We start from the raw sequence: 13,258 nt of genomic DNA, 5'->3' as shown, positions 1-13,258 counted from the left end.
TTTCATTAAAATAGGCTATCTTCACATTTGTGTCCCGAAGATGAACTAAAGTCATATGGGTTTGGAATGACATGAGGTTACGTAAATTATGTCATTTTCATCTTTGGGTGAACTAACACTAAACAAATCAGCGAGCGTGCTTTGGCACTGCAGCCAGAAACTCATTTATCACAACTGTGCTTTTTTTTTCCAACAACAACACCAATGTTTAATTTAGGTTTCATTTTAATACACGTAATACTAGAGTTGAGCCGAATACTCGGCTGAAACGAGTATCCGGTACGGATAAAGCACTTATGTCGAGTACGAGTATTATACGAGTAATACGAGTCAATATCTGTGCTCGAATTTTTTTTTTTTTAAAGAAAGTTATGTTGAGATTAGGGCTGGGCGATATATCGATATAAAGAATATATATAAAATGCGATATGGAATTAGACCATATCGCATATATCCATACCCAGATAGCACACATACGTCGGGCCGACGTTGGCCCAACATCGAGCGTCGGCCTCCCTCCCTATAACATCGCAAAGGCGTCGGCAGATCTCTTGTCAGTCAGTGCTCTATTTCCCAGCTCCATTACGTCGGCTTTAGGTCGGCCCACTATACGGGAGGCCGATGTCGCGTTGTGCGCGTGAACTTTCAAGTCGCTTTCAAACACTGGAGCGGCCGCGGAGCAGAGTTGCCATGGAAAAGCCGCGGGACCACTGCGACTGGTAAGCAGGAAAACTCCCTCTCTCGCTGTTGTTTTCACTGCTTTCAGGTGATATTAGTCTCTAAAATCACACGGATAATACACATAACTGTTCTTGACACTTCTCTTACTTGTAATTGATACGCTTATGTTGAATATTTACTTTTATAGACATGGTTTTGTATCTTCGGAAAAAGTCCGTTAGCATCTCAACCGTTTTCAGAAGAGGTAGCAGCTAGCAGCTACGTTAAGTTAAGCTACGTTAAGTTAATGTTAACTCGGTTGAGCTTTTGTTTATGAAAGTTTGGGCTTTTAATCACCTCTTATGTGTATATGAGAGGTTTTGTAAAGGTTTTACTTGGAAGTGAGCTAATTTATTTTACACAAACGTAAACATAAATGTATGTAATCAGTGACGTCACTTACATGGAGTGAGAAAACTGGTTGAAACTAGGTCAATGGTAAACAAATATTGATAAAAAAAAAATGTTCTGTGATTTCAGCAGCAACAAAATAACCCATAACAGAGGGAAAGCTCCACGACTTCAACATTTCTGAAGAAAGGTAGGAAATACAGGTAGGAAATCCAAAACTATAGAATTAATTATTGGTTTTATTGAGTCTGTTTTAACCTTCTGTTTTATCTTCTGGTTTGGTTCCTTGTCTACAAAAAACGGTTAGAGAGTATCGTTAGGACGTGTAGCAAGATTGCAGGCATTAACTTTCCCCCTCTCTCACACATTTACTCCAACAGAGTGGCAAAGAAGGCACTATCTATTGCAGCTGACCCTAGTCATCCTTTGTCCTGCCAGTTCAAGCTACTTCCCTCAGGCCATAGGTACTCCATGCCCAGATGCAGGTCAAATCAAATCAAATCAAATCAAGTATATTTGTATAGCGCTTTTCACAATACAGATTGTATCAAAGCAGCTTCACAGTATTAAAATAAAATAATACAACAAAGTTTGTTTCTAGTGGAATTTATTGATTGATAGCATAAAATTAAATATCCCCAAAATATCCCCAACTGAGCAAGCCAAAGGCAACAGGTCAAAGGTCAAATAGATTCAGAAACTCATCTCAGAAAAGCATTTCACTTCTGCTGTAGCTTATATATAATATAGCTTAGCTATAGCTTCTTACTTGTAATAAACCTGGCATTATATAATAATATTGTTGGCTCTGTGACAAATGGTTTGTTGTGTTCCTAGATCCTTCAATGTTGATGCCCTGGCCTCCACCGTAGCAGAGTTGGGCGGATCATCATCTCGGATCATCATCTCTAAGGCGCTATGAACCATATAATTAGTAAGTAAAACTTCAAACATACACTAATGTCAAACATACACTAATTGTGTTGGTAAAATAATTATGTTTTGAAAGAAGTCTCGTTCACCAAGACAGCATTCAAAACAATAATATTGTGAAATAATATAACAAATTTTAAATAACTGTTTTCTATGTGAATATATTGTAAAATGTAATTAATTCCTGTGATCAAAACTGAATTTTCAGCATCACAGCTTCATATGATCCTTCAGAAATCATTCTAATATGATGATTTGACGCTCAAGAAACATTTATGATTATTACCGGCTTTCATTTTCTCAAAGGTGTAGCAGGATACCCAGGGCTTGGTTTACACCTATCACAATTTCTAACCACTGGGGGACCATAGGCAGGCTAGGGGAACTCATATTAATGTTAAAAAACCTCATAAAGTGAAATTTTCATGCCATGGGACCTTTAAGCGTTTTCTACCAGTTTTCTATGTGAGGAAAACGCTTAACTGTACATAGTAGTCTATTTTTAATTAGTATGGTGTTTAAAGAGTTATAATTTATTTATTTTAATATCACTGTCTATGCGTTAAGTCACGTTCTGCGAGTGCAAATCTCTAAATTCAACTTTGGACTTGTATTTTACAGGGGACAAGTTCTCAAATTCACATCTTTATGCTCTCGAGTTTTGCTACTTTTTTACTTTCATAAATAACCTTCCTGATAATGTTCAGGGCTCAGACACACTCTCCCAATTTAAATCTAGACTAAAGACACAACTCTTTAGCCAAGCATTCAATTAACACATCTCATAATCTTGTTTTACAGTTAATATGTGATGAAATAGTAAAAAGTGCACATGATCATCTTTTGCCTGAAATAATATGAACTGCAGCTATGCTAATCTTTCTTCTGTTGCTTCCCTGTTTCTATCTCAGGATGCTCAGCAAGTTCACTACAGATTATAGCAGCTCCAGTTTGGATCCAGCCTCACTTGTGAAGACTTCAGATGATGGCAACTATAAATGGACATAAAAAAACTGCCAGATATTAAGATGGGGTAAGCGATATTTCAAAAACGCTGTTGGACATAGTTGATATTTGGAATGAACCCAAACAAACACACCCCTCTCTTCAATGCTCCACCTCCAAAACTCACCAGATTGCCCAGCAGCCGCATCACATTATTGGTGTAAATAACTAATTTATGTTATTGCATGACCTGCTCAATAAAAGCGCAACACTAAGAACGTTTCAGGAAACACGTTATTAATTATGATAAGGGCTGGATTTCCCGAAACACTCTTAACGCTACGTCGTTCCTAAGTTATACCTTAAGCTGTACCTTATCGTTAATACGCGTTTCCCGAAACGTTCTTAGTTAATTGTACCTTCTGTAAGTCATACGTTCGGATATTTCCCCACCAGTTAGTCAAAGTGTGACAACACCGGTAATACCATAATAGAAGTGACGCGCATGCGATGCAGCGTGCTCGTTTTTCCAGGCGCGCATATGCCACAGCGAGATGAAAACATCTCAACTTTTCAGAATGCCACAAGCGCACCGCAGGTCCACATTTTCCACACATTTTTAGACGCGATATGTGAACGGCCCCTAATTCAGGATAAACTGAGAATCTATTTGGTTTAAAATCGTTTGTTTTGTTTAAAATGGAGATCACGATAACATACATCAGAATAACATGTTCCAGTCTATTAAAAAAAAAAAGATACTCAATTGAAGATCGTACCCAGTGCTGCCCGTGGCGATGCTGCTGAATCTGCTGATATTGATGGCTCGAGAATCAATTATTCTCTCGTGCAGGGGCTGTTTCACTGCGTTATGTGAGAAAGCGGTGTTCTTTATAAAAGAAATTAAGAAATGCACGCTGGTTGAGTGAGAAAAAACACTGACATTATGGATTCGGATTAGGGCTGCAGCTATCGATTCTTTTTGTAATCGATTAATCTAGCACTTTATCGATCGATTAATCGAGTAATCGGATAAAAAATTTTTAGTGTGTTTTTAAACGACCAAAACAAATAATGCATAACGAAAATGATGTGGCTGTGAAATAAGCATTTGGCTTTTATTTCTCAAAAAAAAAAAAAAAAAAAAAAAAGGTATTTATTCCAACTCCAACATTTGGCTCCAAAACTAAGCCTATTTATTGCCATTTTCACCCATTTAGTGTTTATAAGTGCCAGTGCCAACAATTATATAACAATACAGTTAAGTCAACTTTATACTGTAAAACATGTATAACATGTAAAACTATGAATACAAACTTAAATAGTAAAGGCCATTTGGCCTTAGTTTTGTCTTCTTAATACAACATTACAAAAAAAGGAATGCACCTTCTGCAAATTACCCACCGGAGAACAAAAATAAATAAAATTAAATTAAAATATCAAGCCAAACAGGTACACAATGTAGCTATACAATTTATAAAAAAAATAAGTGTAGCTTTGAAAAGGGGAATGTTTATTCCCAAATATGCATTTTGTTAAATAGAAAAAGAACAGCATTTTGTTTTTCACTTAGGCTAGTTGAAGTATATTAGCAAGTTTTGTAGGATTATATTTTTTTGTTAATTGAAAATGTTCTATGCCCAATTACTTTGGTAGCCGTCTAGCCGATTATGTCTTCCCCAAAAGTACGAGTGGATTTGGAGAAGCAGGCTGGTGGGGAGTTTCATTTTTTGTTGTTGTCTGTAACTATTTGGCAGATGTGACAAACAAGGTCTCGCAAAGACTGCAATACAATATTTGTTCCTCCATCACGTCCCGGTGTATACAGTTACACCGCTACAAGCTAAACATCATATCTAGTCAAACCGCATCACGACATCACTACAAATACAGTATGGGATTAAAATCAGCGAACATCAATGTATAGGCTTCGGCACGGGCGGAAATATTGGCACTGGGTCCAAAAAAAAAAAATGCGGGGGACAGAGTCGTTACCTTGTTTCAGCGACGCTGAAAGGAAGCGATCCCAAACTTTAGACATTCTCTGCCATTTATGGACATCTTTACTCTCCGCCATCGCGCCAACTAAATTCAAAATGTATCACGCGCTATGGTGTGCTTCCTGAACACTGAACAACGGTCCGTGTGAAATCAGATCCCTGCGCTTATAGTGCGCGTCATAGGAATTTAACGAGGCTTCGAGGCAGAGTTTTTGCCTCGAGGAATTTTTGTAATCGAGTAACTCGATGAATCGTTTCAGCCCTAATTCGGATGGCAATAAAATCACAGACTTACCCCTGTAAATGTTTAAAATACCATACGAACCCATGAGAAACAGTTAGCATCTACTTACAACTTAACTGAAAGTATGCTTTCACTGGCCTTTGAAAGCACTCCGCGGACGGCGCCGTCTTTTAGAACATCTATTCGCTGTATCGCTGCCATAGTTTGAGCAAACTCCCCACCACAATCATTCCCTTTAAATAGACTATTAAACCTATTAAACTATTAAATGGTTTGCCAGCTGATGTACCTTTGATTGTTGTTAGATTTTTTTAAATTATATTATCCAGTGTAATGACAATTTTATTCTTAGCTTTAGTCCTCCTAACTGCTTTTTCTCAATGTTTTTCACTCTGTTACAGGTTGCCAGGAAGAATCCTTCTCTACATTGTTGCTGTTCCTTTTTGATCCCTTTTCTCCTGGAGTTCTTTCTGGTGTCATTAAAATGTCTTAACTTGAATTGTGTCTGTTCATTATACTAGAGACAGTTACACAAAAAATTAAGAAGATATTTTTCAATGTCAGTAGAGCCTACTTTTTTCATATTGGATAGTCAAGTAACTCCAGGGCTGCATATATGTACATAGACATTGAGGGGGACAAGTCCTACACTGCAAAAAAATGCTTTTCTTACTTAGTATTTTTGTGTTGTTTCCAGTCCAAATATCTAAATATTCTTAAATCATGAAGCATTTACTAGATAAGTAAAATGACATAAGAAATTCTATTTTGTTTTCAGATAAACAAAGTAATTTAAGTAATTTTTGCTTAAAACAAGCTAAATTATCTGCCAGTGGGGTATGAAAAATAATCTTGATTCAATTGGAAAACAAGATTATTTTTCTTACCCCACTGGCAGATAATTTAGCTTTAGAAACAATACAAAAATACTAAGTAAGAAAAGCATTTTTTGCAGTGTATAATTATACGTCAATAATAACAATAGTATGTCAATAGTTAGAAATGGCCAAACTGGAAATTCAATATTGGAAATTCTTGCTCCGCTCTGTTTTTAGGATGGCAAAAAGGTTTAAAAGTTACATTTTAGGCTGGTCTACCTTACAGCGACCATCCAAATAGATAGCCAATCAAATCATAGAAGGCGGTGTTTACTGTTCACTGAAGCAGAGCATGTATTCCAGCAGTTTAACTTGAAAGAGTGCGAGGTAAGATGGAACTGTAAAACTACTCCACTTTTTTTCTTGAATATGGCCATTTTGAGGGATGAAAGTTGCATGTGTTCAGTATCAAAGCTATTTTATCAATTTAAGTCTCGGGGCAATGTTGACTACAGTTTATGTGCTGCTGAGTGAGTGTTGCAGCGCGATCTCCGCTCTGTATGCGTGTGTGTGTGTGTGCGCGTGCATGCGTGTGTTCGTAAGTGCGTGCGTCAATGAAAGCAGCGCATGGTGTCTAATGTAAGGAGTAGCCCGAAAGGTCCGACCTATATAAATAAAGGTCCTATAAAACCCATGCAGAGCTGCCAAAAGATTTACAACTTTGCATTGTTCAAACATCGGCCGGAGATCATTTGCGATCAAAGGCCGGCGTCGAGGCGACATATTGCCGATGAGCAAACGATCTCTAAACGACATCGTGCCGATGGAACTTTGTGCATCGGGCCAACGCCGTCCCGACGTACGTGTGCTATCTGGGTAGCCTATAGTTCAAATCTGCGCTGTCTCCAAGCAAGCTGACCCGGAGCTCTCTGCACTGCTCCCCGCGCCCCCGCCTCTCCTTTTCCACTTTGCGTGCGTGTTTAGAGCATGTTATGTTATAACATGAAATAAAGTCTTTCACCTCAGAAAAACTGACTTTCTTGTCCTGTCAGCCGTTATACTGTAGTCGTAGCGCACACTCAATTGCACGCGCAAATGCGGCGGCGCGCGCTGTGTATCGCCTCACTGTATATAAAGTGCAAAAGAAACTACGAGCATGCAACGCCGTTACGTTGTAAATTACACGAAATAAAAGTAATGCATGGATGATTTTCATTCTATTCACCAGGAGCAGTTTCCATGTTTCATTAACAGTTCTTGTTAGTATTGTGTATTCACCATGGTAACTGTCGTTTCCATATTAACCCCAAAATGCCACTATTTTTCTTTGTGTTATTTTTTTATATTTTAAATTACTGTGGTGGCTCATACCAACATTGTATTAACAAAAACTAGTTTGGGACTGCTATTTAATACCTTTAGCATAGGCCTAATGTTTATTAGTACTAGTCTTTACTATTAGTCATATTCTTACAATTTATGTTAAGTAAAGGGGGACAGTACTTGTGTATGTGTTAACAAATTAAAAAAAAAAAAAAAACTTGAAAAATAAAAAATATCGGGATATATATCGTAAATCGAAATTCAGCCTAAATATATCGGGATATGACTTTTGGTCCATATCACCCAGCCCTAGTTGAGATGAAAACTCTTGTTCATTACATTTTACTTCATAATTGCAACCGCATATGTTGTAGCCTATTCATTGGTGCAAAACTTGTTCTGTAGTTTGTTTGTTATCATGATCAAAACCATTGATCTGAAGCTCAATGCTGATGCTGTCATGTAAATAGATTTCTAATCAGCAATAAATATAACAATTTCTGATCAACCCATATCAATTGCATAAAATAACATACTGGTTAAAGTACCCGTCCATTTTAAGACAACCCGACCCACTTCCGGGTTAAACCCCGCCCACTTCCGGGTTAGGCCACGCCCAGTCCGAGTACAGATACAGATAATGCTGTACTCGCTCATCCCTACTTAATACTACCAACATAAAAAAAAACACACTGATGTCTGTGGAAGCGGCAATTAAAACTCTTCTAATTTGACACGTTTTATTCACGTCAGAAATACATTGTGTGGGTAATAAATAGTTTACTTTTATTTGTATTTGTATTTTTTATTCTTCTCCAAGTTCACCGGTCACTTACATTTGAGAATCGGAATATCAGATCACAGCTATTTCACAGTTATTTAGCTATTTCACAGCTTAAACCAAGAGGTTTATTTTCTCATAGCGAAATGGACTCAGTGTAATTTTGAAAATTGAAGACAATGGACAAAATTAAGACTCTTGATGAATCCAAAACCAAGAAGGTTTAAGCTTAAGGGAGCAAGTACCAAAGTGTAGACAAATTTTGTAATGCAGTTAAAACATTTAATCAAAGTACCATGTAATTAAGTAAAACTTTTTTTTTTTAAATGTCTCATTTAATACTATTCAATATTACTGTTGTGCAATTCAGAGTAAAATGTTAAGTAATGTTGGGGTGGGGAGCCTGAGATCTTTACTTTGCTTGGGCCCCCAAAATGATAAACCCGGCCTTGCAGGTGAGAATTAAAACTAAAACCAGAAACAGACTAGAATTGACATAAATCAAAGTAATATTACCTGGAAGAAGGTGGATGTCCGCTGAAGAGACTGAGTGTGTGTTTACTCGCATTCTCTTGGAAGAAACGCTTGAAAGCTTCCACAGCATCCACAATAATATACAGATGTTTCTCCCTGTTTTCTGTTTAAAGATGAACAAATTAGGGAATCATCGTGAATTTAAATAACTTTACTGCCACTTGTGTCGGAGCTTTATGTGCTTTTCAAGCAATGTTATTTCCACTTCGCTCTTGTTATTGACCTCACCTCTGGACAGGCGTTTCCAAGGCGGGATTTCTTCAAGTAAACCTCTTGCTGATTTTATCATTGACTTTCTGGACGCTGTCACTAGCAAGTTCTTCATTTGCTGTAACAAATACATAAACAGTGTTTTAGTAAAATATCATCAGTATACTGTAGTAAACAAGGCAGTGACGTGTTCAAAAAGCCAAATCGAGTGTTCCTGCAATGACCAGTGCGTCTCCAAACTCTGGTGTCTTCGGCTGCAGGGTGTCTGGGTTTTTAAAAAAGCTTTTGAAATTCGTTCGACATCGATCAACACTACAAATGTGGCAGTGATGTAATGCAACAACGAGCTGCAGAATAATCTGTTTTGTTACCTTAAATTATACGTTTATCTCTGTAAAGCTGCTTTGAAACAATCTACATGGTTAAAAGCGATATATAAATGAAGATGACTTGACTTGACTAATTTGAAGTTCAGTGACAGTCTGAGAATGTCTTCTGTAATGTTTCTGTTAGAACAGCGATAATTCAGGATATATATTAAATGACGCAGCACTGGCTTTATTCCTGTGTTGACAATTAGGAGGTTCAGTTTGTACATTTGCTGTTGCGCGGCTGAGCTTTAAGAGTGTTTATATAGAATATGCTTATAGGTGTTTTCTGAACTTAAAGAGATGGATGTGATAGATATCAATAACATATTTACCCAATGAATTGGATCTTTTTGTGTCTCCTCAGCATTCTTCATATAATGGATGTTGGTGGGTTGACACTTATGAGGTAATATTTCTACATGTCGTTTCACATACGTGTGTCGGTGTGTGTGTGTGTGTGTTTAAGCAAGTTAATGTTTAGATTACACATTTTGGCCAGTTGTGTTAATAAACTGTTAAAATTAATATAGCTTTTTTTGTCCACGCTATTAGGACTTATTTTTTCCTCTCAGATTTAAACAAGTTGGATGCCATTACTTGTTTAAGAAACAATTATAAATGTAACTAATTTTATAAAAGTCATTTATTTTATTCATAATAAAATATGGTAAACATTTGAATTAATTGATTTTCCCTCTTTTGTTATTAGTACATAAGTGTTGATTGACTGCTTTTAATCTGTGTATAAATCTATAATTTTCCTCTGTTTCAGGTGTACGCTGAATTTGAATGCATTATGAACCAGAATCTTCCAGAACATCTTCTTCACAGAACTCGACCACCAAAGACTGGAAAAACTTCTGATGCACTTTATAGGATTTTTCTGATTCATGATGTAATGGTATTTTGGTCTTGGTCGTTCAAGGCTGTTGAGTGGTTTAACAGAAACCCTACAAGCAGAAGCTTCATATGAAAAAAATAATGATTTTCCATTATGATTATTTTGTGATCTAAAGAGCTGTGTTCAGCGTTTAATGCCCAAGTTTAGAAATAAATCTCAGTATCCATGTGTCTTATTATTTTTTGTAAACATGTGTTCTCATCAAATGTGACACCATGTTTAGATTAGATTATATAGCACTCCTATTTTCAGAACAATATTAAGGTTACAAACACTCTGAATTTGGGTATTAATGTGTGTAAATTCAGATCATTCATAAATGTTTGGTCTAGATGCCTTTTTCAATATGTTCAGTATTAAACACTGTATTGAATATGTAATTATAGGATCAACATGTCATCCACACAAGACGACCCAATGTGCTACATGAACTTCCTGAGAGAAGATACTTCAGGATTTTTAAAAACATGCAGGATAAATGATTATTATTCCACACAATTTTATTTCTTACATAGTTAAAACGACCCAAGTACGATATTTACAAGCACTACCGACATTTTTTAAAGTTGAAATATATTGCTGAATATTTTTTTATTATAATTTTACCAACTATAGACTTATGTATTTTATTAACTGTATATTATATAATTGTATATCATTATTAGTAAATATATTATAATATTTAGAAGTAATGTATGGAAAACGCATTCAACGTACTATGGCAAACGCATTCGTTTCATGGGCGAGTTGGAGTTTTATAGAAAGGTCCCAGGGGCCCCAAATTCGGCACGGTAACCCCTGGGCCCGCCCCGATCGACATACCGAAAGCGCCGGTCTGTAGAGCAAAGGCAAAAAAAAATCAGCCTCTATGTTGGATGCGAAAGTGGACTGAGTTTGATGGCAGCGGGGATGGTCGTTTTTTTTTTTATAGAAAGGTCCCAGGGGCCCCAAATTCGGCACGGTGACCCCTGGGCACGTCCCGAGCGACATACCGAAAGAACAGGGCTCTAGAGCGAAGGCAAAACATATTTTCCCTGACCCAAACCCTAAGCCTAAAACTAACATTTTCAGCCTCTAAAATTTTATTGGCGAGTCGGAGTTTTATAGAAAGGTCCCAGGGGCAGCGGGGGGATGGGTGTTTTTTTCAGGAAGGTCCTAGACTTTCATGCTTCGGGTCCATTCATCGGGGGCCCCTGGAGAGTCAAAATCTCAAAAATCAAGGTACCACAACACTGCGTCTATGAACAGGGGGCCTTTTGACCTTTCGATCCCTGAACGAGGTCGTAGGTCCACCAAACTTTTCCGCCCACTCCAGGGGACCGTGGCGAGATGGAAAATGGCACCCCCTAGCCGGAAGCGGTGTCCACGAAACCACTGTGGCAAGCGCATTCATTTAATGGTGCTGCACTCAATGCACCTATAATCAACATGTTCTAGGCAGTGGGTAGTGATTGGTGCTGAACATTCAAATGACACCTTAAGCATGTCATCCTTGACTGCATCCCATGCATGAAGCTCTCTCTTCTTTGCCTTACTGTATGCAATCTCAGAACAGCTTGGTGTCGCATCATCAGGTTCAGCCTGTTGAGATGTAATAGAAGGGTCGGAAGGGTGGGTCTGTTTGGAGTTGGGCTGGGGAAGACCTTGACTAAGGTAAGAAACCTTTGCAGGACCAGCGATAGTCCTCCTCACCACCTTAATCTTAACACTCCTGAAACATGTGGTCTTCTTAAGTGCTTTTCCCATATCTGAAATCAAAATATTTGGCAATTATTACATAAAGCAAAGTGCAACCCGTACTACTTATCATAGCCTAAAAGACAGAAACACATCAGCATGGGATGCAGTCAGATTAGGGATATTTTGTAAAAAAAATTGTGATTGTCAAACCATTTTAGTAACTAAACTGAATTTTATTAGATAGATATTAGGTAGGCTACACAAGATAGGCATTAATATTTCTCAAGAAAAAAACAGCTCACCTAATGCTGTAAACATACAGAGAGCCCTATTAACCGGCAGTATTATTTAAGGTTAAAAATAACTCAAATTAAATATAATATGTTTTTTATTATAATAACAACATTATTTAATGATATAAGTAAAAATATAATAAATATGTAATATAGTACACATATTTAGCAAAATACTCTCTATAGCTCTTTTTTTCTAGCCAACTAACGTGCTGGCTTTCCTGAGGTAAATGTTATGTGACATAATTGTTCTCCAGCTGTTTTATTGAGCCCTTTGGTGGGAGTTTTATAGAAAAGTCCCAGGGGCCCCAAATTTGGCACGGTGACCCCAGGGCCCGCCCCAAGTGACATACCAAAAGCACAGGGCTCTAGAGCAAAGGTGAAAAAATTCAGCCGCTATTGGGGATGCGAAAGTGGACTGACTTTGGTGGCAGCGGTATCTCTGGAACCAAGCCGAGTTGGGGCTCCATACTCGGGCCGTGGGGTGACCGCTAGGAAGGGCCCGTGTACCTAGAGTATGGGTCCCCAACTCGACTTGGTTCCAGTGATGTAACAGCTTGAATTTTGAAATTTGACCGGGTGTAACGGGGGGGTCAACGGGACAATGCGAATGTCTGTGATTGCCGAAAATGTTTTTTTTTCTTGTGTGTTTTGGTCAACGTGAACTACCGTACAATCTCTCGCTATCCTAGTTAAATGAAATCATTATCAACAAAATCCATCTTTGCAGTGCAAAGGAGACATCGAAGCAGCACCAGAAGTGGCATTAATATATTTACACTGCATGTACAATAAATACATAAATACATAAATAATGCTGAGTTTTGTTTTAGTCTTCCTCGTTCCCTCTTTTGTCATGATCCTTGAGCCAGGTTGTGACAAAATGGGGGCTCGCCTCGGTCTTAGTATTTGGGCAATTTAATAAGATATCAATATGTTTAATACATAGGCCTATGTATTGGGGTCCAGTTTGTTGGGAGCGTGGCAGCCCGTTGGAATGGTAAGAAGCTTGTTTTGCTTTGGTAATTGTTTGTTCGCTTGTTTGTTCATTTGGGGTAGCGCTGTGGTGATATACAATAGGTTGGTTGGTTGAGCAGGGTAAGTGAAGGTTTATTTACTAGCATTTGAAATAAACTTGTAGGTGATTTGTTTTC

At 37.7% G+C, this 13,258-nt stretch overlaps 1 long non-coding RNA gene across 2 annotated transcripts; it reads left to right on the top strand.

Annotated features, from left to right (window-relative positions):
* Positions 1 to 1,447: 1,447 nt before the first annotated feature.
* LOC311081887 lies at positions 1,448 to 5,810 on the top strand. 2 transcript variants are annotated; one of them, XR_014606043.1, is made up of 4 exons: positions 1,448 to 1,535; positions 1,909 to 2,005; positions 2,916 to 3,037; positions 5,595 to 5,810. It is a non-coding gene; the product is annotated as an uncharacterized lncRNA (long non-coding RNA). The 2 variants fall into 2 exon arrangements; XR_014606044.1 differs by having other exon boundaries at positions 1,449 to 1,556.
* Positions 5,811 to 13,258: the final 7,448 nt, after the last annotated feature.

The sequence above is a fragment of the Abramis brama genome, assembly GCF_963993115.1.
Source record: "Abramis brama genome assembly, chromosome: 4".
NCBI classification, from domain to species: Eukaryota; Metazoa; Chordata; class Actinopteri; order Cypriniformes; family Leuciscidae; genus Abramis; species Abramis brama.
The sequence above is the reverse complement of the archived record's forward strand: the minus strand, read 5'-3'. Positions and strand labels throughout refer to the sequence as shown.